The following is a 25079-nucleotide window of genomic DNA, read 5'->3' on the forward strand; positions in this document are numbered from 1 at the left end:
AGTGATCTCATTTTTCTTTAATGTAACAAAACGTTTTCACAACGACTTCGATCCTTTACAATAAAAATCATTATATCCTTATACTTTCCTTCCTTATCCTTATATATCATAGAACAAAGTCCTTTGCCGCGTCTGTCTGTTTGAAACTTTAAAACTCCTACATTGATTTTCATGCGGTAATCAATAATAGATAGTGTGATTCCCGAGGTAGTTTATATGTGTATAAATTTATTATGTTTTTACCGTGCGGAGCCGGGACTTGCTACTAGTTCAATATATACTATTGTTAAAGCCTAATGTAACTAATTTAAACAATTTAAACTGAAAGTAAATTTCTAACCATAGATTAAAAGCTTAAAAATAGCTAGATTAAATTAAAAATAAAAGCTAGATTAAAAGGTTGGTTGTAAAAATCGCATTAGCGATAAGTCCGCATTTGCACTCATTATGTTTGAATATCTTGTTGTAACTTATAACTCCTTTGTGAATGGTGCAATAAAGAGTTTATCTATCTATATATTTAAAAGCACCATAAAAAATAGATGGCACTCAGTCTAACAGCCCGGTTATCTAGTTAAATACCCAAGACATTACGCCGATTAAGTAAATCTGCGTCGTTAAGGTCTGGTCCGCTGCCAACACACATTGCTTAACATGTTGCATCAAACTGTCGTTGTAAACTATGACGTTGTGTGTTATTGTCGTTATTAAACTACGGATTGTTTACCATTCACAGAACAATTTTGGTGATAAATAAATAATAATAAATAAATATATTAGGACAAATCACACAGATTGAGCTAGCCCCAAAGTAAGTTCGAGACTTGTGTTATGGGATACTAACTCAACGATATTATATATTATAATAAATACTTATATAGATAAACATCCAAGACCCGGGCCAATTAGAAAAATATCATTTTCCATCATAACCCGCCCGGGGATCGTACCCGGGACCTCTCGGTTTAGAGGCATGCACTTTACCACTGCGCCACCGAGGTCGTCAAAGTGATACCACTTATTATAAAATATGATTGCCCTGTGCTATCCCTTGCTGATAAAGTATCTGATATAAGTAACTGAGAGTGTTAAAATTGTGTTGCACATTTGGTGGATCAAGCTCACTGGCATATTTAGCAATCAGTTTATCTGTCAGATTAGGCATTTTATCAGAAAGTGGTAAAGTTGACTCCAAATATCGTAATCAAACGTTATGTGTGACCCTTGAACGTACTGCATATACTTCCAGGGATCTTGTCTTGGCATCAATAGCATTCCCAAGGAGGATTGAAGCCAGGTAGGCGCGTCAGGAATCTTTTTACACTGACGTACGTTTAATGCAACCTCGAGAATGAGAGGGTCAAAATCCGGCCAGTCACCGAATTCCTGATTTTCATGTGCTAACCTCCAATTTTACAAAATTTTCGATAACCACGCACTCTGTGTACACATCAAACTTTTTCTACATTTGTTAATTAAAAGATATGACAAAATTAAGTCTTAGTTAAGTAAATGAGATTAGAGGCATATATATATAAAGTGAGACCACAGCAAATCCGTTAGTCCACATTTAACGAGCGAGCTTGGTGTGCTGCCAGCACATATTTGTTGAACGTGTTGCGTTCAACGATATACTCTCAACGTGGGGTCGCTTTAACTTCATAATCGTATTCCTCATTGCTGAGGGTAGTGGTCATTACGTGGAATGAAACACACATAACGACTACCATGGCACTATTAATGGAGTGGTTTGCCATTGCCTTCTCCATTTCACACACAAGTTAAGTAAACAAGGTAATCAACCAGAGTGAAGGTTTCCTCACGATGTTTTCCTTCACCGGAAGCAAGTGGTGGTCGATGAAAACTACTACACATGAGTCAGATTGGTATACAAACTCACTCACTGTGGTACGAGTAGGATTCGAACCTGGGACCTTTCGGTTCACAGGCGGGCGTCTTAACCATTACACCACACCGCTTTAATGTCTCTTTATCTTACGAACCGGTGCAATGCGCCGGTCAAACAATTGTAAATCTTTTGTTTTGACGATCTCCGTGGTTATCAATTATCACGCCGGACTGGTACACTGGTGGTCCCGGGTTCGATCCCCAGTGAATTTAAGACGGAAAAGATATAAGTAGACAAATTTATAAAAGTAAAATATCTGTCACAGGCGACATTTCATCAGATGTTAGAATTATTTCCTAAATTTCCCTCGAGCTCTAGTTAGACATAACGAGTATTTCATTAAACAAATATTTTACTAGCAGCTTGTTAGTCAAACTGGGACTCGCTTTCATCACGTCTTTTTACAAATGAATTACTGTATGCATGTACAGCCTCCTGAATGACCTCTATCTGAAGGTGATTAGTACGAATTTGGGAAAGCTGTGGCACGCAACTGCATGTCAGACTACCCTAGATTTATATGCGACAGAATTTGTGATGAGGTTTTATTGCTGTTGACTGTACACGTGAAGTTTCATGTCGTTTGCATATTAGAAATGGCAAGTGTGAGCATAACTAGTGTAGCAAATATTAATCTGTGTAAAGTAACTTAATATACATTTATTAAGAAATGTATCATGTACAAAACTATTGTTTTTTTAAAATTTAGAAACTCCTAAACATTACCATTATCTTTTTAATCTGTAGTATCAACAATATGGCCCCCTAGCGATGAGCGATGAGAAGATATTATTCGTAACGTCCGTGTTACATCTGTGTATAGTGACATGGGTAGACAACAAAGTGGGTTGCACCAGTAAACTATGCCGTTAACTTTGTCCTGTGCAGATAAATGCAAGGTGCGCCATTTGCTGAACGTTGGTGAAAGTAACGTCAAAATTGACTGGTGCAACGCACCCTTACGCATGTAAAGTAGCAAAATATTCAGTCATAGTAATAAATAATTATTACCGAGAAACACAGATATTGGTCGGTTCGAACCAGTTGGAAGTGCAGTATATTGGATACCAACAATTGAATATTTCACATTAATTGGATGAATTTAATTTTGACTTTCGGATGAAATATTTTCAATAGATTCAGTTAATGCCTAAGTACTTAAATTTATTAACACAACTCCACATAATCTAAAGTCAATTGTACTATAAAATTATTAACACGCCTAAGGGTGGGTTTCACCGTCAACTTTGACGTTAACTTTAACATGCGCAGAAAACGCAAACTACGCCATTTTGTCTAAACGTCAGCTGCGCGCCGATTAAAATCAACGTCAAATTTTACGGTGCAACTCACCCCCAAATTCTTTATTCGTCTATACTAGACTAAGTCAACCGAGACGACATTGTAAAGGAAGAATGTACAGCTTAATCAGAACAGTGGCCATTAAATCAAAACCACACTCGTTAAACCTCCAACCACAGACAGGTTAATATGCTTTTTTCCATTAAATATCTTAATTAGGTCACCAACCAATTATGCAGATGGCCTCACAGCGCTACGTATGTGTACGACCAAGTAAAGGTGTTTTAAATACCTCTATATACGGGTTATTACTATATGCGTTGTTTATATACATCACAATTACTACATAGTATAAAACAAAGTCGCTTCCCGCTGTTTGTCCCCATGTATCCTTAGATCTACAAAACTATGCAACGGAGTTTGTTGCGGGTTTCTAGTAGATATGTATAATTTATATGATTTTACTCGAGCAAAACAAAAAAAAGAGACTTGTCGCTAGTTAGTTGAAAGGACTAAAACAATAAAAGCTAATTTCACCTCTTGTTATATAAATAAATAAATATATTAGGACAAATCACACAGATTGAGCTAGCCCCAAAGTAAGTTCTAGACTTGTGTTACGGGATACTAACTCAACGATACTATATTTTATAACATATACATATATAGATAAACATCCAAGACCCGGAATATGTATTTACAAACGTAATAAGAATAAGATGGTTAATTAAATTGAACAAAATCTTTCACACTAACATGTTAATGAACACTACTTAGCAAGCTTCCTTATTTTGATATTCTTTATTTAAAAAAGTTTTCTATTTTAATTGATAAATAATGATTGTATGATTTAGCTCGGATTTTTATTTGTCTAAATGTATGTGTAAAAGTGTGTATGACTACCGCTCCGGATGGTACTTGGTTCAAAGGCTATCAATTGCTATCCAACGAGGAAACGCAGCTAGCGTTATGGGTACTTTTGAACCGGGTACAATTCGGGGTGGCATTTTTTATTAACTTTGCAATTATTTATGTTTTATTTTGTTTTATTATTCGTATTTTTAATAAATGAATCAGTGTGTAAAAGTTACCTAGCTAAACGTATCTAGTACTATAAATAAATAATGTGCACTTCAAGTTACTTTGCATGGATCTCTATGTCGCAGTTAGTAGTAGAGGTGAATTTGCAATGAATTTGGGATAAATTACTTTGCTGTCGACTGTACCAACTTAATTTGTAATATTAGTAAAGCTATCAAATATCGCGCTATTTTTAAAGTTCCGGATATAAAAATCAGTTCTCAATGTGGCTGTAAAAAACGATGAAAAAAATTTGGGTTGTATATTTTTTCCCTTTCGTAATCAAGCAGTAGTCAGATGCAAATGTCCTGATTCGAGCCCTTTGTGGGGCCGTTGGGAGAAGTTAATTGGTATTGACACGGATTTATGTTTGCAATCCCACCGCTGCCACCGCCCTGTGGTCGAATGTACGGCCAGCTGCACATCACATTACAAAAAATCTTTCCAAACTCATCGCTATTACTCTAACAAAAGGGTCCATGCGAAGTGACTTGTGGCGAACTGTACCTGGCCCAAATTAAAGTTCGCTCGAATTAAAGTTACCTTGATCCGATTATTTGTTGTGTGTATTCGGATTCTGCGATAATTGCCGCACGTAATTATTCATTGTTTTGTGTTCACAGCTATTCAGATTTATTCAGTGTTCAAAAAACCCTTCGATTTCAATCACGATGTCATTGTTTGATTTTATAAAAGAAATATTTTTTTTGGTCTTTTTATTAGCTTGTAGTCGAGTTACGATAATGCATAAAACAATTGGTGACGATTATTTTCTGAATTTGACATTTTATTCGCTTTATTCGTGATTGGTCGATATGCTATTCGAATTCCATACGATTTCCATTACCTTTATATTATTAGCAACAATTACATATCTTTCAATAACAGAAATATATCAAGTAATATGAATAGAATCTATCATAACAACTTTATTTGTCAAGGGGGATCCTATCATCATCCACCTAACATACAAACAAAGCTATAATCACAGTAAACAAATCTACCTCACTATTTGTTCGACTCAAAGCAAAACTTTCATTACATATTTGGAAAGTAAACGATGTCATATTTCTATCTGTCTAGCATAACTCGAAAACTTCTGACATGCGGGCCTCGAAGGCATTCGTCTTGGAAAGATTATATCTGAAAATGACGAAATGAAGATATCGTCTTTTGTTTTGTTGTTTGGCATGGGGGGGAAAGCAAATTTTGTCTGTATTTGTTTATATGTTTAAAGTGTGTCCAAAAATGGTGTCTTATTATTCGTTGTCATAACAAAAGTGAATTAATTTAGGTCTTGCATGACGAAAAATGCAATAATCAAGTGTGTCCAGACATGATAAAATAGCACGTGTTATTAATAAAAGAAAAGAGAAGAAATATCCAACCAGTTACATAAATACAGAAGTGTTTTCAGTGATGTTATTCAAATTTTTGCATAATAATTCATAATTCAGAGAACACGTTAAATAAACTTGGGGAAGTTAAAACAAAAGCAAACCCGTGATTTAAATCAGTTAGATTTTCTGGAATGAGCATTCTACACACTCACGCTGAAGATCCTGACATTTTGCGAAAGTGAACTAGATCATCACTTTCGCATAATGCCTTAAATAATAATTTGGTCATTTTCCCATAAATTGTAAAATTCTTGATAGGATATCCTATTGGTAACCGTATTTGCTTAGGGTTATAACGTTAAAATTATAAAATCACGCCGCGCCGCCGTAGCTTAGATTCTAAAATAGAGTACTTTGCGTTTTTCTAAGTTGGTTAAAGTTAATGTCAAATTTAACTATTGCACCCTAAGAATAAATAAGTTAGAGATAATAACTCCGGGGACAGATGTCCCTCTCTAAAGATCATCTTCTAAACGAGAGGGGGATAGAAAAGTGCCAAGTCAGTAATGTATAAAAATAGTAGCGTTCTTGTTAACTTGTAACACAGTCACCATAACTATAATAAGAATTGTAAGTTCATGTGGTTTTTCATTGTGAAGTAAGGGCGAAAGAGATCATTTCTAAACGATGTCATTTTGCGAAAATAACTATTTGTTAAAGCCCGTCAGCGGCTATTTAAAATAGAAAATTATTTGTTACTTATATATTAGTTTAATATGATTTAACGCCGGTGGAGTGGATTAGTCTATCCGATTTCCGGGCCGGTATTCAAACCGGATCCGTTTGCGAATACATTTAGATATTCAGATGACGAATAAAATTCCTATATTGATTCCACATAGATTTATATAATATAGCCTTAATGGGATAGGACGCAGGATACAGGATACAGATCACGTATTTATTCTTTCGGAATTCGAAGGCTTCGTTTAGGTGTATGGTAAGCGAAATGCCATAATTTTCATGAAATTTTGTTCTTTAATTTGCTGTGCCTGACAGGGCCCGCAAATGTACCTACTTTTATTTTATACTAGATGTTGCCCGGGCCTTCGCTCCCGTGGGAATTTTAAGACAAAATATTGCCTAATTGCTATAGCAATCTTGGATAATGTACCTTACTAATGGTGAAAGAAATTTTGAAATCGGTTCGGTAGTTTCGGAGATTATCCGTCTCAAACATATATATCAAACATATACTCACAAACGCTTATCTCTTTATAAAATAATAGTATGGATATATTATATCTGATCATGTCGACTTTGTGGATACAATAAAATATTGAGTATTGAAAGGGTAGATAATAAGAAAAAAGAAAAGTGAATTTTAACATTATAGATATAAGAAATAGACTAGAATACTTAAATGGTATGGCACATGTTGGGGCGAGGTTGTGCCAAGCCCGGCGCGTGGCTATTAGATATTGGTCGTTGAGACTAAAGGGGAACAGCTGCATTGAAATACGAGTTGAGAATGTATCCCACTAGAATGTTAAATATTTGTGGTAGAACTTAAAGTAGAATTTTGTAAAATAGTTACTCACCGGATCGTGTTGAAATTTCGGTAGTACTAGTTTCTATTTATTTATTTATTTATTTACTACCTTTTGCCCGCGGCTTCGCCTGCGTGTATTGCATTACAAAATCTCAGGGATTTTTTTATCGCGTACTCTGTAAGACTGGTATATGTAAACATATATGATTTCAATTCGCATTTTTTCTCATCTTTAGTTCAATTTCCTGTTCCCCGTTGCGTGTCTAATTTTAAAGTAAATCGTCTCCGTGGATTGTTGTTTTAATTTTCCTACAGGACCCTCCTCATTTTCTGGATGAAATGTCTGGAACATGTTAACCCGGGATTCCGAGGTATTTTTGATTCATTATTAGTTTTTCAATTATCCTACGGGAACCTGACCATTTACCGGGATAAAATGTATCTAAGAAGTTAGCCCGGTATATAAGGTACCTACATACCAAATTTCAAGCAAGTCCAGTAGATTTCGTGTGATGCGCGTTCAGACAGACAGACAGACAAAAATTTCCAAAACTATATTTTCGTTATCTATATCCGTAACTAAGTACATTCTATGAAGAATTAAATAAAAAATCTAATCTACAAATTTGACCATTCTTCAATTTTATTATATGTATGTATTGATTGATTCGACTTCCCACTATTAAAATTAAAAAAAAATAAAAAATCATTTATTTTCTCCAACAATCGTTGACAGGTAAACTTAAAAATAGTACAATTAATTATTGATACCAGCACCGATTGAAGGAGACTGGAGACCGATGAAGACAGGTCTGTGTTACTGTACTCCAGATCTCCCGCCTTTCAATGGAAAGCATATAAAATAATATTTAATAAAAAATATACTATTGAGCATTCTCAATGGAACTACTTAGTAACACTTTTCTGTAATATAGTGGCTAATATAGGAAAGTAGATCTAGTGGGAACAACTCGAAAGGTCAGGACGAAAGTGAGAATATTATATGCCAGATTATACGAAGATTTTGTCATTTCATGAATTATTAGATTAACTACCTCGAAAAGTTTTATAATAAAAGTTTACACGTCACTTTTATGTGTGTTCATTTAGGTACTGAGTAATAAAACCAGAAACAAACAAGAGAAATCTGTTTACAACACCCCAAAGAGGACTTAGCAACAGTAAATTACCGTAAAACAGTTGGCAAGTCTGACGTCGGGTATCGGGGCAGTTTTGGCACGCCTTGGCCACGGATTCACTTTTCGCCGAATCTAACTAATATTGTTTGGGCACTGGGCCACCTCGTCCCTCTGTTTTGCCAGTTAGTTATTTAATTGTTTACTTGATTGCAATCCGGCTCGAGTGAGAGAGAGAATTAAACCGAGAAATTGATATTATCTTTTGAGATTTGCCAGGATTTTAACATGTTTTAAACACGTTATTTTGAAAAGATTTCTCGATGAAGACATATTTTACTACAGATAAGATTTTAGGTTTTTATTATTTTTTTGTCTCTCAAATTAGTAGATGTTTATTTTTATTTCATTTGGGTGTGGACAATTAGGTTGAAATATGATGTCACTTGTGTGTAAAAAAAATCTTATGCCTATTTACGATTTGTTTATTCAAAGGGTTGTTCGTTACCAACCATTAGTCATTTGTGACTTTATCGGGGTACATTTGTTTTGTTTTCCCGCCTTTATTTATCCGCCATTTTGTTTTTATTGGCCGCGGTCAACCGCTCACTCAACAACGGGGAACAAAGGAACTAATTTTGTGAATTTATGCTATTGCGAAAGTATTATGTGTTTCGCCCACAAAAAAATGTGATTGAAAATTGGATTGGTATTTAAATTTAATTAAGTATTAGGAATATAATAAATACAAATAATTTCGATGGTGGTTTTTTAAAATTGAAGTACTATTACGTATATTATTTACCATATTTGTACCTAATCCATACTAATATTATGAAGAGTTTGTGAGTTTGTATGTTTGAGGCGGGTAATATCCGAAGCTACTGAACCTGAAATTTAAAAATTCTTTCACCATTAGAAAGGTACATTATCCAAGATTGCTATAGCCTATATTTTATCTCAAAATTCCCACGGGAGCGAAGACCCGGGCAACATCTAGTTATTTATGAAGAGGAACAAAATAGCGTTCGTATAATTTTATTCTATATTCCCTTTTAAAAGAACAAAATATACTTACTTTTAAACCATTGGGTTTCAAAAAGTATACGATATTTATTTGTGAATCTGCTTTTGAAACATTAGAATTAAGATTAGAACATTAGATTGTGTCAAGAAATCTACCTATTTTTTTCTGCTAAAACTATGAAAGTCCAAATATTTTTTCGTTAAAATAAATATGAATTTTGATTTCAAATTTAGTTCGGTTTACATATTCCATGTTTTTTATATGTTTTTAGAATTGCAATGATAAATTGTCAAGAAATATTACTTGGTAATAATCTATCTAATGTGTGAGGCATGACTTTATCTTGTCAAATGGGTTAGTTCAGATTGTTGTAGCATGGTACATAATACAAGTGGGTCACTATTATCCGAATAAATACTCCATCCATAGTATAAAACAAAGTCGCTACCCGATGTCTTCCCCTATGTTCTATGTAAGCTTTAGATCTTTAAAACTACGTAACAGAAGGTTCAGGTATATAATTTATTATGGTGTTAACCCGAGCGAAGCCAAAAACGTCAAAATTTGAATTAATAAATAAAATAAAAAAGTTGTATTTCCAATAAAATTATTGAAAATTGTCACATAAAAAAAAATATAAATAAAAAGCTAAATGTACAAAATGTACGCAATAATGTCATAAATCAATTACATATGTTATGAGGATACTGCACCATGCTTGTGCCAAACATTTTTTAACTAAATAATGGTTAGGATTTAAAATAAAAAGCCAAAAAGACGAACTACAATTTATACGTCTAAAAAAAATATCAAACTGTACATATATTAGTAGTTTTAGTCTGTGGTTGCGAGGCTCCTTTGCGGTTGTGTCTCGTGATGGTGAGACAAGCTTGCCGTCTCGACACGTCCATGCCGCAGGCTAACAGCGCCTTGTCATGCAGAGTGCATTTAATTATGTTCTTCATTCAGAAAAACGCCTAGACTCTTTTACTAATTTTGGGATAAAAATCACAACTTCTCTCCTCTTTTTCGAATGCTTCAAAGACTACAGCGTAAATGATGAAAGATGTAGATTTTATAGATTGAGTTAAAATGGTACAGAACACAGAACTAAAATCGACGATATCCTTTGATCAAGTACATCTCCTTGACAATTACGTGTACTTACTTAGTGATTAAGTTTTCGTATGAAACTGTTTATTTTGACACCAATAAAGGAAAAACATAGTTACGAATACCTCCCCTTCTATGCTGCGATAAAAATATTAAATAAATAATTGATTAATTTAATTCGGTATTACACAGGATAATCATTAGCCCTCACTAGCTTTCTATTGGTATTTTCACCTTACCCACCGTCTTAGTAAAGTGTTAAATATATCTTAAAAGCAACCTCAAAATCACGTTAATAACTCTCATTAATGAAGTACTTAACTTGGCATAAACCTTTACACCTAAAGTTAAGACGTAGCCATTTGTTTAAAAAAAAAAATGGCGGCTTCATTCATGAATGAGAAATGAACCAACAGCAGTCCCAGGTGGCAACGATTTGTTGAGGGGACGTATTTGGGCCGCGAAAACAGCGGAATTATGATGAAATTCTTTTGGACTTTTGAATTTTTTCAGTGTATAGGAATAAAATGGCTTCGGAGAGAGATTTTCCGAGGTAAGTTTTACGGTTTTTCACGTGGAACTAATTCCCGAGCGAAGTCGCAGGGCGCTGCTAGCACTAAATAATTTAAAATTTGATGTGGACTATTAATTTAAATTTCGTTTTCTATCCTGTAGGTTATATCTCACTGGCTGGGCATAGGCCGCCCTTCCCTCCACGCTCATAACACAAAATCTTCAAACGATTTTTCGAGACCTAAAAAACAAAAAACAATTAGACGATTATTAGATTAGATTAAAACATTTTTATGCATTACATAACAAGCTCGAAGACATTCTTAGAAAATCCTATTTATTTTTACATCATTCATGTTCTTAGAAAAGTCTTTATAGCCAAACTGAAGATATGTGTAATCATTGCAGATATTATAACCAGCGTGGGCAGGTCGTATTAAACTTGTTTACATTAGAAACAAGCCTTGCCATCTAGAAGTCCATCGGAAATTGACTCGTGAATTATTTCACAGTTGGGTTATTGTTTGTGAAGTTCATTTTAGACCCAACTGGTTAAGATGGTATTAAATTTTAGCCGGTTGTCTTTGGTTTGCTGGTGAAACACGGTCGATATTTGGGATTAGTGGTATATATTACATCTAGCAACGTCCTACGTTCGCTCCCGTGGGACTATCGGCGTAAAAAGTACCTTAGTTTATAATATGTGTATACATATGTATATATATGTAGCCATAGTGGATATTTTACTAATTTTTGTTCTTCTAACTTGTACTAACTGAAAGTGTAGTTTTTCTCTGTTGTATCCAATTTAGCTTGAAATTTAGTACATCGCCTATTTTATTTCTAATCCTTATAATATACTTATCCTTACATATTATAAAACAAAGTCCTCTGACGCGACTGTCTGTTCGCGGGAAACTCAACTACTGCACGGTTTTTCATGCGATTTGCACCAATAGATAGTGTGATTCCTGAGGAATACAATTTATGTTTTTACCCGAGGGAAGCCGGGAGGGTCCGCCTATATAAAATAAATAAAAATAACAAACAACATTTTCCCGTCGAGCGCTTGGTGCATGATTCTTCATACGAGTTTGTTTTCTTTACCAAAATTCTTTGAAATTTTAAGTGAAACATAAAATGATTTGCAAACGTTTAATTTCCTCCCCAACAGCTACATTAGTTTCGCATTAATACCCACACACACACAACCAGATATCATTCATCATACCGTCACGAATATAATGTATTTGGTCGTTTATTGCGTTCATGTGATTTTATTGTGTGTAATCACTGGGCCGGCGAATCGTGTCCTTTCGAGATTCATGTTCGGATGGATTTATGGATGATTCTTAATATTTATGTATTTCTGGTCATCGGTTACGAGTTGGATTTTGTATTTCAAAATTTACTCTCTAACCAACATTATATGTACGTCTACAACGCCCTATGTCTATAATAATAGTCTTCGCCATTTAGAATAGAATAAAAAAAAAGTTTAATTGGAACTAAATTATAAAAAAAAAAATCAAATGTTTTCGTAATTAAATAGTGTGAAGTAGGCCTCAGCTCAGCATTTTCCTCGAGATACCAAATATACATTAAAAAAAATAAATTACATAGGTTCATAATTAAACGCTGCCTTTCACCCGTTGATCACAACGGGTATTTAGATACGCCATATTTTCTACTAAAATGAAGCTTCAAAACTTGGTTTTAAAACTACATGTCGTTTCATTAGAAGAGCAAATAGAGAGAGTTATACGCAAACAGCTCTCTTAATAACATTATTGTGCTGTCCCTCGTAGGTAGATTTCCATTTACCGTCTGCTTCTAAAATTACGCTTTAGAGAGGGATGAAATCCCCTCGAGTATGAAGCGACGAAGGTATAGAACACAAGGCTTGTTGTGTGATGGCAGATTTAAAGTCAAAGTCACATTTTCACGTCAATTTAATAAACAATAATAAAATTAAACAATAATAAATTAAAATTTATAATCTGCATTCATTACACTTTTTCTAGCTAAATATAATAATCAAGAGAAGCGAAGTTTAGCGAAACATCGTGAGCCCATCCAACATTATTGTTGATTGTATTCGCTTTAGTAGTCACTAGCTACGCCCCGGGAATTCACTCCCGTGGGAATTTCGGAATGAAAATTACTCTATGTGTTATTCCAGGTTATATTTTACCCGTGTACCAAATTTCATAAGAATCCGCCCAGTAGATTTTGCATGAAAGAGTAATATAAACATACACACATACATCCTCATAAACTTTCGCATTTATATTATTAGGATTGGTACGTATGTCCTTGACAACGTCAAGGCAGTATTTTTTTGGTTTGCGCTTTTTGCCAGGCCTGGGCGGGCATTTGTTCGGTGCATATTTGTCGGTTTACGTAATGCGTGGCCATACCTGAGGGCAATTCACAGCTCAATATGACTAATTAGTTGCGGATCGACTCAATATTGCGATGTAAATTGCAAATTTGCGCTTGACCCTCAGTGCAGACGGTACTCTTGGGTTTTATATGCTGTGTCACAGAAGCTTTATCTCTGTATTTATTCTACGCGAAATTATCTGAGGTGAGGGACGAGGAATTTATGCAGGGCCGGAGGTCAGAACTCGTGTTCGTATATTTTATACACGAGATATTGGAATATCCTATCATTATACATCGCAGTTTATCGCATCCATTTTAAGCAGTATTTTAAATTTTATTTAGTGTGATTTTTGTATTGTAATTATTTATTTATGAACATATGAAATATCCGTCTGTTGTCCGAAATAATAGAGCAATAATATTATAATATTAATTAATTATAGTACAATGTGCTATATTTTAAAACAATTGCAATGACAATTAAGACCAAAATTTCTTATTACCAAAATTAATATTTTTTATTATTATGTAAGTAAATCATTACCTGTATTTTACAAATAAATAAGTCCACTTATTTTGATTGTTTATGATAATTTTTAATTGTATTTATCTGAAAATTGGATTATGGAATAGATTTGTAATAAAACCGTTTATTGGATAAAATTTAACTAATAATAATAATAATTTATTATCACATCTACTATCTACGCAACAGTGAATCGGAACGTAGCATTTAAATCGCCGTTTAAATTCTCCCTTTTACATTCCATTCGACGCTAAACTATGCGAAATTAAAACCGCAAAATTAATTATAAAGTGGGAACTATGCGAACAAACATAGAAATAAGGGATTTGGTTGCCATTATGTCTTAAATACACAAAACCCCTATGTATAATTAATGACAAACAAGAAGTAATAGAAGGATATGGCCACACATATACATACATCTTAGCTGGAAACAGCGAGAGAGAATGGCAATAACTTTGACATTTTAACCCCCACCTCAAACAGAGGCGTCTTATAATATATATATATTAAATTATTTAACTCAAACAAAAGGCATGTTATAATATATATCAATTAATTAATAGATTGATGTGTTTGTTCATGTGTCTATGCTTGTGTTATAGTAGTTTCCAAATAGCGAATGGATTTTGATCTACTCACATGTGAAGCCATGGTTTAATGAAATTTTAAAACTTTATTAGCGTGTGTTTTAAATAGAAACCTATAAAATACCAATGGTGATTTCTGTTGAAAATTGCGTTGAAAGAACCAATCCGATTTTAGTTTCAATGTGTCTACATTATTTTATGCTTAGAACCAAAGATATAATAACAATATTAGAACTTGAATTGAAATTGTATATTACAATATAATTAAAATGTATTAAACACAAGATGAATTAACTAATGTAGAAAGATATATGTTGGTGATAAGGACACTGCTCCACCCATGTGATATACGCCCGTCCGCCGTAATCTTCAAGACGCTCGGCTTTCATACGCCTATTTTCACGTCGTATATTCTCCCTAATATCGTGGCAGTAAACCGTAGTGGCAACACCAACAATACATATACCGGTATATTATTGCACGACTCACAGAGTAGATTCATGTGTAGAGATCAAGCTTGAATCATGTTTACTTTTGACACTTTTTGTTATACAATCTTCATCATCGTTGACAGATTCTTATGTTGATTCGACAGCATAATCAAACTTATGTGTAAAATACGGATAAACTTGTAATGTTAAATGTCTTGTACTTGTTTTTCGCCGCAAACTTAATCTCGCGAATACAATAAATTGTTGATGAGTTTTTGCAAAGTTGTAAAAACTCATTTTATTTTATTTTATATTGTTTTATTTCAAAAACGAGTTAAGATTTTGTTGCTCCACGAAATTAAAAATTTTACTGACAGATACTTAATACTATAATAATTAACAGACAGATACTTAATACTATTATAATAAATACTATAATAAATAAAACCTTTTAAATTTCGTCAAAATCGGACCAAAGGTTCGAAAGTTCGCGTTACAAACACACACCATACAAAAAATGAATTTTTGCCCCAAGTTGATTTGTAGACCTCGTTCGTTTCGTTCGCTCGGTCAACTCGAGGAATTTGTAATGATGTATTCTACATTTACACTGAAATTATTGTCGAAATTTTGATAATCACAAGTGATGACCCTATTTTCCCATACGATATTTTCACAATCTGTACCATTTTGTGTATAAAGATTTTAAAGATAAAAATCAACAAATTATCCCCATTCATATTGTAATTTGCCTTTTCCTTTTTTTCTTTTGTTTCTCCTTCCACTCTAAGATTGACTGGAAGAATCGTTTTGGCATAAGTCCGCCTTGTGCTTTTAATATTTCTTTTTTATATTATCTCTTTCTTGTGGCATTAAAGAAAGAATATTTTGTATTTGTAAATTAATACCAACTAGTGGCCTGTAAAACAATAATAAATTATACACTTAAACCTCACTCAGAAACCACACTATCTATTGGTGAAAACCGCATGAAAATCCGCGCACAATTTTTTGAGTTTATCGCGAACAGACTGACAGACAGACGCTTTATAATAGTAAGGCCATACACAGCATAGTCTCTATATATTTCCTCTATGCCCGGGTAGTATGTACATGGCCCGACCCGACAGGGATGAGCCCTCTTCAAATTAATTACTTACACGGGAATCGCAAATGTGAAGCGCACTGAATGAAACATTTTCATTCGTTTATTTCTGTTTGAGTTTAAAAAATGATGATTTATGTTTATACAGAATCTTCTGAATAACCTTTGATCTATCATACTTTATTCAGTGGGAATATATCTTTGACAAAGAAATTTTGTTGGTGAGTATATTTTGTTTTATATACCCGTAAGAAATATTATACAGTAAGTGATAATTTTAGTTAAGGTGAGTTGCACCAGTTAACTTTGACGTTTATCAATAAGTGAATATGAAATACATGGATTTAGTAAGTACTGGAGTACCTACTAATTTCATTATGAAATATGAAGTGAAATATGACTTGGAACTGCGCGCCGCCGACTTTGCGTTTTTGTGCGTAGGTCAAAGTTAACGTCAAAGTTGACTGGTGCAAACCACCCTTAAAGTTGCTGCTTGTTATATTTTCATGTTTATTATTCAGTAGGTTTTGCTCGCGCCTTCGTCAGTGTGAATTTGAAACAAACATGATTTTCACGCAAATTTTCACTTCCCCAATAATATGGGGGTGATTTTGAAAAATGTAGCCTATGTTTGAGCATGGGTGTCTTTAAGTACATGCATACCAAATTTCATCAAAATCAGTCCAGCGGTATAGCCGTGAAATGGAACAGACAGACAGACTTTCGCATTTATAATATTATTTCTTCTGGCTTGCGTTGTGATCTAAGGGAGTGATTCAGTAAAAAGGGACGGAAGTATGTAACAGGAAGCCAAGACAAGCGCCCGCTAATTAATTTGGCCATTGACCGTGTCCCGTGATTGTGTTCTCACACCACATTTCTCATGATAACGGTCTTTTGAGTACATTACTTAGTTTTAATGTGAACATTATAACAACGCAAAGAGAAAGTAAGCAATGTACAATGGAGGTCCCGGGTTCGATCCCCGGTATATCAAGATGGAAAATGATCTTTTTCTTTTATTTGTTTGTTGTAAATAGCTAAAATCCAAATTTTCAAGTCACTAACTTCAACGGTGTAGAACTTTCATATAAAAGTTTTTCACCCCTTTCACCCCCTTAAGGGGTGGAATTTCCAAAAATCCTCTCTTAGTGCTCGCCTACACTCCCCGGGGAACCTACATGTCAAATTTCAGCTTCCTACGCCCAGTAGTTTCGGCTGTACGTTGTCAGTCAGTCACTCAGTAACGCTAGAGTTTTATATATATATAGATGCGAATTAAATTTAGTAACACTTCTATTATAATAACTTGTTGTCCTGATCTAATTTTATTGTTAGTGACAATTACGCATTAAAGTTCAGAGTCGCATCTCAGCTTTGACGAAAAGCTCGCCTTGCCAGCACTTAGCTTTACGAGCCACTCTAATCCGTCACACTATTCGCGCCAAATTCCTTGTTTGTGAGTTTATGTTGCTCCGAATAATCGTGCAATATGCCCAGGGCGGCAGGTTTAGGGGGCGCGGAGATGTTATTATATTTAGTTGGATTCTTGTTTGTTTGAACAAAAACAAATTAAGATCTGTATTGTAATGTTTGTTAGTTTTTATATCGTTTATATTTATCACTTTGATTTGAAAATTATTATTTTTTGTATAATATGCATTATTGAGAAACGCTCAAGGCCGGTGTACAGTACAAGTACGTTTTTTGTATGAACTTCTAGTTAATTGCATAGACGCGTGTGTCACAATTTAATACAAAAAGAATTACGCTCGTGCGTATGCTCTGACATATTATCTTTAAATTCTATATATTGGTTATAAACGTTCTTATCATCAAATACAAGGAAATAATACCTACTTCGTATAGGTCTTTCCCCTTCATAAGAGGGCTATTAATAAGCCCCGGTTCGAAAACTCGTAGGTCCAGACCTTACTTTATGCGCTGTATAATTGCTTCCAAGTGCCTCAGATTGATGTGAACGGGGCTAATCCGCGAAATAATAGAGATTACACTGATTGCTACACATTCTTGGGGATTAAACAGATAATGTATTGTTCGAAGTGGATTTTAACTATATTAAAATCATCATTCACTCTTAGGGTGGGTTGCACCGTTAATTTTGACGTTAACTACAAAGTGCGCAATTTTGTCTAAACGTCAGCGACGCGCCGCCGGTTAAAATCAACATCAAATTTGATTGGGCAATGTAGCGCTAAAGTTACTTCTCTGCACAGAAAATTGTCATGTGTGTTTACATGCTTAAATATTGACATTCCAAATATACTATTTATTACTCAAAAGAGCTGTTATAATATCTTTTTGAAGAGTAGTAGCCTGTTTATTTGTTCGGGTAAAAACATAATAAATTATACACACATATTTATTACTGAAAGCCGCATGAAATTTTTGAGTTGATCGCCAACACACAGACGCGTAAAAGGACTTTGTTTTATTATATGTAAGGATCTAACAGTCAGTTAATAAACACTTTAGACGACCTCGGTGGGTTCGATCCCCGGTCGGGTCATGATGGAAAAAGATCTTTTTCTGATTGGTCCGGATCTTGGATGTTTATCTATATATGTATTTGTTACAAAATATAGTATCGTTGAGTTAGTATCCCATAACACAAGTCTCGAACTTACTTTGGGGCTAGCTCAATCTGTGTGATTTGTCCTAATATATTTATTTAATGGTTATACGAGTGTATACCATTAGCAAGTGAAAAACCTACACATATTTATGTTTGAAATACCTCACACTGTTAGTCTCTCACTCTCGCGTCCGAGTACGGAACACTAAACTAGGGATTAGAGTTAATATTTTATGTCGGGAACGAGCTTGTTGTACATCTAATGTTAAGTGTTATTACTACACGACTTGAAGACGCGACGACGGCACTGATGCACTGCTAGGTTGAGCTGGAGATTATATCTTGTGTAAAAAATGGAGAATATTGACGCAATTGTCGTAAATTGTATATGAAATTTCTTACTATACTTAATTCTTTTTACATTGCTGCACAAATTTTATGAGCAACAACAAAAAAAAAAACGGATGATGAAACGGAATCGATAACTGAAGAAACCAATGTTGGCCTCCCATACAAATTTTATTTTCATAGGAAATTTTTCGTTTTTATTTCACTGATATTTTTTAATTTGTTGTATTCTATGTACAGTGAAAAAAGTGTACAGCGAATGAAATATGCCTTTTAAAGTTTTTTTTCTCGTGCTTTAATCATAGTTAAAACATAGGATTGTATAGAATTCCGTGTTTCATTAACAAAAGCTAATATAAAGATAAAAAATAATTATCACATTCAAAAGCAAAAGAATGAAAACCATAGAGCCTAGACTCGAATGCGGCTCTTAAGGCGCGAGAGGCAACTTTAATTAACCAATCCAAAATACACGGCCCAGGGCTAATCTTATTCACTTGCGGAATTAAAATTACGGATTCACAAAGTTAAAATTGCCTTGACTGAATACGTCCCTTGTGACCGAATGAGTGAATGAGTGAACGGCTGACCGACCAGCGTTTTAATATTCTGTCGTCGCGTTTTTACACTTTTGTTTCGTCAAAGTTCCTCGCTTTTTACGAATGAATAATGTTGTAATTAATCTTTTTCGCTCCTCTTTTCATGGTAAGTGGAAGGACATTTTCGAGATAAACAAAATGCATTTGGAATTGCTATACTTTTCAGGAAAACGAAAACATATTCAGATATTCAAAACCTTAAAAAGTAAGAAAAAAGTGATTGCTCAACGACAGTTTCCAATAAAGTATTATTGGAATCATGTTGTTGAGCAATCACCAACGAAGCACACACTAAATATATCTTAAACGTCTTCTTTTCTCTTTTAGTTGAAATACAAGACATCTGTCAGTATATTCTGTAGACTTAAAATAACAAATAAATCTCAATATTTTCTCGATAAATTTAATACAACAACAATATTCCATCTGCCTACGTAATGTTATATCGTTATATCACAAATACCTTTGAAGTCTTTCACGTCTCCGAAACAGCGGAACATTGTATGACAATGATGTCATTTACATCAATTTACTGGACTGATAATACAGTATATTAGTTATTTGAAAGAAAATATGCCTTCACGTCCAATGCCTATGTCGTGTCAGTGTATGTGAGAAATCAAATAGGTTATATTTATAGATGTTTGTATGTTCGTTCAATACATTCAGTCTAGCTGTCACGAAACGGCTGCAACTTCTGAAGCTTCAACTTTTACCTAGTGTAAGTATAATATTTAGTACTCTAAGTCATCGACTCTAACTGAAATCGACTTACTGTAAGTCGATTGTTTAAAGTTTTGATATCGGTTTTGCGTTATTAATTCTAAACAAAATATATAATTCTGGATTTATTTAATAAACAGTGTAATGCCGGTTTTGTAGCCCGATGACTATTCGCGTATAGTTAACTTAACAATCATTTCAAGCAAGTAAAAGTAATTTAATTTGATGATTTGCAGCACTATGGTAACTTTATGGATTTTTCATGGATTCAGTCGCGGCATGCCTATTTATGCCTATTTAGGTACGTTTTCTTTGTCTACTGTATTGAGTTGTATGTAAATATAGATAGATAGACGAAATCTTTATTGCATTGTTTACAAACGTGTCATAAATTCAAACATAAATGAGAGCAAAGGCGGACTTATTGCAAATGCATTTTTTGAGAGAAAGAGATAAAAGTGAACTAATAAATATAAATATTTACTATCTCATTACATTAGTATTCTTTGAGGCTAGCTCAATCTGTGTGATTTGTCCTAATATTTATTTATTTGTTTTCAAAAATACATTTTACAAGTTACATTATAGCTAGTCTAGGATATCGTAAAAAGGTGAGTGTAGTACGTTTCAGTTTTGGTTTTTGACATCGGTCGAGCTGCGCTATCGCTCGTCACGTTGACAACAAAAGACAGGGGATTCACGGAATTCAGGTGAGCTGTGACGACCAAAAGGGACGTCGGGAAATGATGCCCGAATAACGATGAGCGTTATGGAGTTAAAATATTCCCCACTAAAAATAGGACATCGCCAGGATCAAATATAAAATGAATGATGAAATTCCTTAGACTACAACTGATTTTATATACTGCCTGTTTGACATTTGGATATCACTTATCTGAAAATCCATAGAAATTTTAAGGTGCTGAGTGGTCAAGATTCCAGCAGTTAAAAAGAAATTTCCTAGTTTCAATTCTGCTCACAATTCATTTTGTCAATCTAACTGACTATTGCATGGTAGATTCAAAGACCTTTGGATGAAAATTTAATTGTTTGTAAATTATGTTGGATAAAATTGTAATAATAGTTTTTTGGGATCGTTTCTTACTTGAAGCCTTTCTGAGATATGTGATTATGTCAATTGTTAAAGTTGTAGTGTATTTCAGGTCAATAAAAAGCATAACTCTTCGAGAAAAGAAGAGAAGTATGAATAATCCCAGAATGCGCTGAATCCCAGATAGACTGTGGCGGGTTTAATTCCCGTTTGATTTCAGAATTGTTTCATCTCGATATTATTTCAAAAAAATAGAATACATTTTTTCAAATTAACCAGTTCTCCAGAAGTTTTAATACGGCAGTATTCTGTAACTGTCGCAGCGAGATTGTTACAATAATTCCGGAATTTAGGATGTTCGCCATGTTGTATTAATGAGTGGCATTAATGACAAACCCAAGACTGACGTCTTGTTCGCTGGCGACCCTTGTAGCACCGGACTATACTAGCTTTTGTCGGCGGCTTCATACGCGTCCTTATTTTCACCTCTCACCGCATATATTAATATTTTATAAAATATAGCTTTACTCTTGTGACAGATGTCAAGTAGAATGAAAATAATATATTTCTCTGTCGCTCTCATTTTAAATGTATCTATTCATCCTGCTGTCATAGAAATCGAGACATATTTTATACACTATAGGACTGAGTTTCCAACATTCCATTTTGCGCTCAATTTACGTGTTTATAACTAGTATTGCAAGATAGGTGTTTGAATCCAAAAAATACAGAAATGATAAAACAGAAACGATGAATGAAACAAAGCACATCTTTACAATTGAATAATTCTTTCGTTTATTTGTCACGTCAATTTCTTAAACAATGAATGCTTACAACATCGCGTACTCGTAAAGAAAATAATATTTTACTTTCCCAAAGGCCGCTTTACTCGCCTCACATGCCATCATATTCAAATAACGTAACAATTTGTTACGACCTTACGTACCGAAATATCACGTTCCTTCCACATACTCGTTTCTGAGTACGGTCGCTGGCTCTTCTTGTAGTGATCACGGAATTTTGAGTAATATAAATGAACTTGAAGCGACATAGAATTACACGTGCTGCTTATTGTACATCTTTCTTCGTGAGGAAATCTGCACACTGGTAGACAGTTTAGGTTCACTAGTCGATAGGTGGTTGTAAATGTTATGTCAGATGCTTTTAGGCGACTTAAATAAAATCTAACACCGGTGTTAGTAATAACAGACTTGAAAAGGTTATCTTTCTAGTTGTTCCATTGTATAAACTGTTTTTTGTGTTCTAGATGCAACACAGTGTTGCGTTGTTTTATAATCACAGGTATAAATATCATATGTATGTCCAATGTCCATACCCGTTATTTTCCCAGTTTATTCCTGAAATGCTAACCAAACTTACAGATGTCATAGGCCACACACACACAATTAAAAGGTACGAATACTAATTAACTAGTAATTATCAATTTATTCAACTTATTATGATAAACATAGAAGGAAAAGATCCGTTGAATGAACGTAGACGTAAAAAATAATCGATAAAAAACAAAATCGAATGGACAATCACTACAAAAAATAATACAGTTACACAGTTTACTTCACGTAATTGTTCTTGAGTGAGCGACAGATAAACATATTATCTTATATATTTATTACTTAACTGTAAGTCTAAATAGTAAATAAATAAATTAGCCGTAGGTGACACTTCTATTTCCTTTATTATTCCAAATGTACGGGTTACTGTTACTCAACGGAACAGTATATTTGTTGGGATGTACCCACCCTGAAACCCGCGTTCCCAACATTTTTGGGCATATTCCCATTTAATGGAAGCAGTAGGAAAACGTAGTCGAGGGAAGAGATGATATAAGTAAATATATAGGTCATGATCGTAACAAATATTTATATTAAAGCGTGTTCCCATTTCTCAGTCGTTCCCAATGCATGTTTTGACAGTGACGTTGCTATGCGGAGATACTTCATCAGTGGGCGGAGTGCGGGTTAGAAATGAGACACAGCGAACCAATCACATTGCGCCATGGTGATGCAACAACAACCACACTGCAATGTCATTGGTTCTCTGCGTCACACTTCGAATCGGTTCGATGGTGAGAAGTGAAAATGAAAAACTGCGCTTCGTCCACTGTTGCGTTGTTCCTTTCCGTTGCAACTCACACTCATCTGAAAATTTTTCCAGTTACTTCCGCAGCCATAGAGCGTCGGGGTCCAGGGACTACTTTGTTATAGTTTCTGTTCCACTTCCTATGGTTTTCGGTATATTTAGTTATAAGACTATTAGCACGCATATCACCCTTGGCTACATCAAGCCAGCACTTCTTACAGGCTTAACCTTTTTACAGGTGGATTCCACATAGCCTAAACATATGCCTATTGAGAAGAATAATGAAAACTAGAAATATTTTTTATTGCACGGACATGACGAACGTGACATGACAACAATAAAAGCTTATGTCAAAAATGTCATTTTTGTAAAAAACTTAACTTTGTCTTCAGATTTGACATTGTGGGGTTTTGTGTTTACTAATAATTGTGTAGTGAACCATAAATCACAATTTTGTATCTGTATAAAAACAGCGTGGGCGTGTAACTTGAAATAAAATTCAAAAAGGCATATCATCTTGAGTGTTTATAAATGTCGGCGGCCAGCGGTCCGGAAAATAACATTGACTGAGATGAGACAGCAAGACCTCGCGTCTCTATTTACGATTTGAAACATCACACGGTTCAGGATTTGCAAAAAATAGACAATCTCATGAAATGGTTTTCCTTTGTGTTGAAATAAATAAATCGGTGCATTTTTATTATAAGGATATTGAGAAGATTTATTACTAAAAATACTTATTTATTAATAGTTAATTTCAAGTTAATTTTAAAATAAACTGCCTTTTTTCTTACCTGCCTTATAAATCTTATCATGTTCTGTTTTTGATTTTAGAAATTATTTATTTTCGTAGTTAATAAATGTTTTATTTTAGAATGATGTGGCCCGTCCTGGCTTCGGTTAGGTAAAACCATAATAATATATAATTATATCTTACTCGCAAGAACAAACACAAGATTGGAGACAAGTCTTTCACAGCTATAAATACTCAATCCCATTTTTATTAACTTTCTGCTTTCTACATTGGGTAACAATTTTCTAAAAATACATTCTTATTTTCGAATTTCAATACAAAATTTCAATCGTTGCATGAAAATTACAAAAGATATTGCGCCGATATTGCATTCCGATTGAATTCCAACGGAATTTATTCACAATTTCCTGAGGAAGTCCAATTTCATTTTTAATCTAATAAGCGACATGCATTTTAACATTTCAGATCATATTTGCGTATTTTAGATATTGCGAAGGTTTTATCGTATGCTTCCTTTCTTATCGAGTGTGTTATTGTGGTGTGTCTGGTTTTGTTCGTCACCTAAAGACATCTGACATGACATTTACAACTACCTACCACCTTGTAGTGGCAAGTAGTGAACTAAATGATGACCAATGTGTAGGTTTCCTCATGATATTTTCCTTCACGTAAGCAAGACTATGAATACTATACATGAGTCAGATTGGTATACAAACCAATGTGGCTTGAGTTGGATTCGAACCTGGGACCTTTTGATCCCAGGCGGACGGTCTAAAACCACTAGATCACCACGGCTTCTTGCTGGGCTGGGGCGATATAAAAACATTATCTAAATCAGTGCCAGCAACAGATCGCGCAGATTATAAAAGTCTATCAAGGGAAAAGGCTATTAGCTG

At 34.2% G+C, this 25079-nt stretch overlaps 1 protein-coding gene across 4 annotated transcripts in view; it reads left to right on the forward strand.

Moving 5' to 3' along the window:
• The window catches only part of nAChRalpha6 (nicotinic Acetylcholine Receptor alpha6), a 130186-nt gene that overhangs the window by 5707 nt on the left and 99400 nt on the right, over positions 1–25079 (forward strand). The window lies entirely within an intron of this gene.

Source organism: Plodia interpunctella, chromosome 2 (genome assembly GCF_027563975.2).
Source record: "Plodia interpunctella isolate USDA-ARS_2022_Savannah chromosome 2, ilPloInte3.2, whole genome shotgun sequence".
In the NCBI taxonomy this organism is placed as follows: domain Eukaryota; kingdom Metazoa; phylum Arthropoda; class Insecta; order Lepidoptera; family Pyralidae; genus Plodia; species Plodia interpunctella.